Below are 6,000 nucleotides of genomic sequence, written 5' to 3'. Positions count from 1 at the left end.
AGCGAATCTCCAAGAAAAACCAGAGACGACGACGGAAAACCAGAGAGAGATTTTACGACAAAATCCCCAACTCCGAGAAAAAAACGGCTTATATAGGCACGAGGTGGGTGGAGAAAAGGGGTGAGAATATAATGGATTGGATCCGCTGCAACTGGGAATTTCTATTTACACGACCTTTGAGAATCGTGTAGGGGAAGGATGGCCGGCCAATGGGCTGCGTGAATGGCGAAGCACAAGTGTGAATCACTGGGAGGCAGTGGAATGTGGCTTTCCGCTTTATGGAGGATGCGATCGGCGGCCAAGATGCCGTTGCGGATACGTTGATGCTATTTCTCCGAAAGGAAATCCTGGTCTTAAAAGGTCACATCTGGAGATTAGATCCAACCTCACCGCATAAAGTTTTCATGCGGGAGCATGAGCCCACTTTCTCATCGGCGGATGATGCCTTTGTCTTGGAAATCGACGGCTTGCGTGAAAAGGAAGCAGGAAGTACTGGGGTTACCGGTGTGCAGGGGTGTGCGCTTGTGAAGTGGTCGTAACTCGCAAGAGCATGGGTGACCGCGACTGCTGGATATCCTCTATCGATTCAGTCGTAAAACCTCGCGGGTACAGTATCAAAACAGCAATTAAGAAAAATTACAAATCCAAGTTCATCCTTCCAAAATTTTTCTCTCTCAGAGCTGTCACAGGCCTATCCCTATTGTGATTGCTTTCGTACAAATTGTGTTGCTGTTCTTATTATTTTTTGAGAGTTGTTCATTATTAGATTATCGTATTTTTGTGTAGAATGCAATATTTTTTTAAAGTAAAATGTACATACGGTTGATTAAGAATATAATGATTTTGCATGGGTAATCAAGGGAGTGGGATGACATCCATAATTTATTTTTGTTGTAAAACATTGATAAACTTAGATAGATGCACCATCTGATGAATTGTGTCTTGCATTAGAAATATGGATGATTTGATTTTCTTAAGTTGGAAGGTCCATCTTGTTCTATTGCATGGTCAGATGTCCTTAATCTCTTATACAAGTTCAAATGAATTTATATTTTATAATGGCACTAGCATGACCATCTAATCATTTGGACCCAGATGTGAAGTTTCTAAAATTTATTAGCACCTCGATAGTGCAAGTTATTAGTTTTAGTAACTAATAAACATCGTGACGACACATATTATAATGCTATGGATATTGCCGTAAAGAAGAGTGATATTGATAATTATTTAAAAAAATAAAACTACATCTTCACCGATATTTTATGATTGAGTTTTACTTGTCTCTTATACTTTAATGGAGTGCTTGGTTTGGGGGTGTGAGGTCTGGAATCGAAATAGAAATGAATGATTCTCATTCCAATCATTTGATCAAGAGGAGTTCTATTTCGATTTCAATTTCGAGATGAAATGAAAATGATCCAATCTACATAGAACTCAATCCCTATTCTTCTCTATGGATTCAAAATTTCATTTCGATTTCGATTCCGATCACGAACCAAATGCTTTACGAGATTTGACTATTTTGATTCTGATTTCAAACCATTCTGATTTCGATCACGAACTAAGCATCTCTTGAAAATCTCAAATCAATGCACAAAATTATACTTTCATCGTGAACTAGCCCTTCCATCCATCTCCATGAACTAGACATGAACTTAACTTTTGCAAAAAGCTCTTGTAACTATCATATGAGCTTTGAAAGTTATGAAATCTTTAAGATATCATTATTATATATTTAATTGAGGAGAAAAAATCCTCTGAAACTTCCTCTATTTCTTTTCCAGCATTAAACGAGGAGTGCTGATGTGGAGGCTCTCCTTATCAAAGTCTCGATCGAAGAGCTTGGAAAGAAGCCTATCATTAATTTTAGGGTTGCTACGGATTGTCGAGGAGGTGGTAAGGTGGACCATCGAGAGGGCTTTGATGTGGAGCTCTTGCTCAGCAAGTTTGATTAAGCATCAATCCTAAGATAGTACTATAAAATGCAAATGGAGATCTTTGATCTGACACTACTTCATCTCTTCAATCTCTACCCAAATCTGCCTCCTCTCCCAAACTTCCTATCTGCTCTCTATCTCTCCCTTGCCTTTAGTCATCAAGATTTTCACCACGAGTGATGGCCTCATCTATGAGAAATTGATCGGGATAAGCATCTTAGAGTTCAATTAGGTCTACCAAAAAAATGAGTAAGACCGTGCAATCTGATACACCTGTATCACCATCGATCTCCAAGATATTACCATAGCCTCTTCATCATCACCGTCGACTATCTCATTGACTAGTCCATCTCCAAGAGCCCCATCTATCTCTAGGCCCTCCTTATGTGACACACGAATTTTTCTAAAAAATTGTTGATGCCAATGGGACCAACATTTGTCACTACTGCTTCGACGTTGTCACCATCTACTTACGCCGAACAAATTACTAACATGTGTAGTGCCTCCATCATCCCCGGCTTGGTCCAAATCTTCACTGGCATGCTATTGAAGATGCATACTAATCATGTGTGTCGTTTAGCCATATGATGCAAGATTATACAATAATTAATAAGTAATCCAGGTGATTGCATCCAACCATTGAAAAACAAGTATATGAGATGGCAAACCTATGTGGGACTTCCCACAATGATGTTTGGAATAGAAATTAAAATAAAGAAACGTCATGAAGAGATACGACAATGATCGTAATGAAAAGATATGAACAGAAATAATGGTGGAGGGATGTGTTTGTGGCCATTTGATTTGAATCAATAGTTACCTCTTCTTAAATAACTATTGATAGAAGGTTATGATGGTGAAAGAATATACCTCTTCATAAATGACTTTAAATAGAAGAACATTATAGTAAATGGATGCGCTTCTTCGTAAACGACTATTAACAGAGGAACATGATGGCAAAGAGATGCAATGCTGGTAGAAAAATATGACGGTGAAAGGACACACCTCATCATAAGTGATCGTCAATAGTCAATAAATACATGACATTAGATCTTAAGCTACTTCTTTCCATCATCACCATATCCATTATCCAAACAGTTATTCCCTTCCATGCTTCCTTTTTATGTTTTTTTCCAAAAAAATTCGCATTCCTAGCTATATTTGGGTGATGACCAGTTTAACGACAATCACACAAGGATTTACTCTCCATCCCAAGCTTGCAACAGCTCTTTCCCACAAAGTGCTCCACCATGCGAAGGTGCTTAATTTCTTACGTAGCAATTGGTAGGAGCCCGCTGAGATGGCGTGGCTGGTGGTGTCATGACTTGGCTGTTATCAATGGAGCGGAAGAGGCTCAGGATGGGCTGGTCCGAGATTTTTAGAGGGAGATGAGAGAAAGCTCGGGCAAACCATAGAGAATGGAACTATATGTTTTCTATTATTTAAAAAAAAAAAGAAAAAGAAAGAGAACAGAAGGGAACGTAGACAGACCGGGATCTGAAGGACTGTGGTGTCATCGCTGACGGAAGCACGCGCGTACCATCGCGACCTCCGTGTCTACCACCATGAATCAGGCCACGCCGAAGCACCTAATTCTTTCTGGTCAATTCGGATGATTGACCCGGGTAGGTGGGAGACGTTTTCGGCTTGAGCGTTACCAAACCACCTCCTTTTCCTTCTTTTCTTTTCTTTCTTTTTTTTTGATTTAGGTGCAGATGGTAGATAGAATAGGTTTAAGTTGCTGGAATGGATGCTTCATTCGAGCTCCTTGACCAAGGTTGGAAATGGATGTGGGTCCAGCTTGATGGGTTGATTGAAAAAAAAATTAGGACAGATGCTAGTAAATAAAAATAGCATGGCAACCGTCTCAACATAGTTAGTAATGATACATTATTATGACAAAACTGCTCCCACCAAAATTGTTATTAATTATTACAAATGTTATAGACGATCATTATTGAAATAATGGTTGTTGTGATGGTACTATAATGGAACATAATATTCAATAACAGTATAATCATTTCATCGTTTTAAATCAATATATCGTTTGGAATGTATAATAATTTTTGCAGGAAATTCTGAGAGGAATTTGAAATTTAAAATAAATATTATTTTAATGAAATAAAATTATCAATAAAAATAATAGTTATTATTTATGTTCTAATGGTTTGCTATAATGAAAAATATTGAATATTATTTTTTATGATATTTTTCTCAATAACATGATGGAGGTGGTTGAAAGTTGAAATAATTATAACCACTATTACCATAATTATAATAGCCGTTATTATGGTTAAAACATCATTATGGTCTCGACAACCATGGTTGTGCATGAAGACATGAAGGCGTACATGTATGGTCCGTTGGACAATTACTTATGAAAAGTCTTGGACAAGCTACCATAATTCAGTAAAATTATTTATGTGAATTTTATGTTATTTTGAATAAGTGAACCCTCGCGCAAGTAAGAGGATGCAATTAAATTTTCGACGGTCAACAATTCAGAGTAAACAAAATGGGTACTTTAAAGAGTCTAATCATGTGTGTTGATCACCCAAGTCAACCGATGCACCAACAAAACTGGGAGATTGACCTCAGATAAACCTCCAATTCAAAGTACGAACAAGAATCCAATTCCCAGTTTTTATTATTTTTACACTGCTCAGACTTCTGTTTTTCAACAGCATGACCAGGTGGAGAATAGATAGCTAGAATAAAATACATTTCTGACTTGTGAACAACTTTATTTAGTTGATGTAGATTGAGCTACATCATCGGTGGTTATGTATGTAGAAGCTTATTGTGTATTATACTTGAGTTCACTTCTACCAATACAATTGTAACGCTCAATTAGCCAATTATTTGCCAATATATATAGAGATAATCTATACACAGTCTATCATTGAGCTAAAATTTCTATGCATCGCTCTAATCTTATGCCTGATTGGGGTCGCGAGAGAAAGAGAGGATGGATGACCTCCATCTTTTTATAAAGAATAAATAAAAAGAAAAAAATATATATAGATCTATCTTGTCCCATCAATTTAAGGATAGATTGAACATATGAGGGATGGATTTCTGTATTGACAAAATTATTATTATTTTTTTTTTATAAAACTATAACACTACTTCATTTTTCATTCATATTATTTATATATATTTTTATTTTATTTATACCATTAATTGTACCCTATTAATTTTATCACTGTCTTTTTAATTTTAATACAGAAATTCTATAATTATAATTAAATAATTAATTTTTTTTATTTTTTATTTTTAATTAATTATTTATATAAAATTAATTATTTATTTAAATTAAATTATAAGCTATTTTATATAATTAATATATTAAAATAAATTAATTTACTAATAACTATTTTATAAAAACATTTGTTTCATTAAACTAAACTAAGATTGAATATTTATATATTTTTATATAATTATAAATTATAAATAATATAATTTTTTACATCAAGTATTTTTTAATATAAATAAGCATCATAAATTTTTAATAATAATATTTTTATCAAATGATAGTTTAGTAAAAATGTCATATAAATATCATCCATTATCTTTTTTATACTTCTTATATCAAAGAAATAAGAAAACCATATCCATCCATCCTTTCATATTTCACCAAATACATGAGAAGATGAATAGAAAATCCATTCATCTTCTCTTTCATCTTTTTTTTTTCTATTTATCTTTTTTCCAATTTATCTTTCTTACCAAATAGAGTATACTCAAGATTCATATATATCTCCTTCCCACATGCTTCATAAGAGTCAAATTTTTGTCATTTAAGTGACTGACAAGTAATGTACCCCATGGAAGCAATGTTGACTTGATTATACAATGAAAATATACTAACAATGTGGCACATGTTGCCCCATCAGGTCGTGAGTAGTTTTGCCTTTCATTTATGGGCATAGCATGTGCGTATTGTCTTAAATTATAGATGTCCCCTCAAAATATTGTGTTATGTTGAGATTGAATGATGATATAATTCCCTCATGGCAAATCAAAATTCTATGCTATGGCCGAATCAAATCAAATGGATATA

Source organism: Elaeis guineensis, chromosome 12 (assembly GCF_000442705.2).
Source record: "Elaeis guineensis isolate ETL-2024a chromosome 12, EG11, whole genome shotgun sequence".
NCBI classification, from domain to species: domain Eukaryota; kingdom Viridiplantae; phylum Streptophyta; class Magnoliopsida; order Arecales; family Arecaceae; genus Elaeis; species Elaeis guineensis.
Note: the sequence above shows the minus strand (reverse complement) of the source record.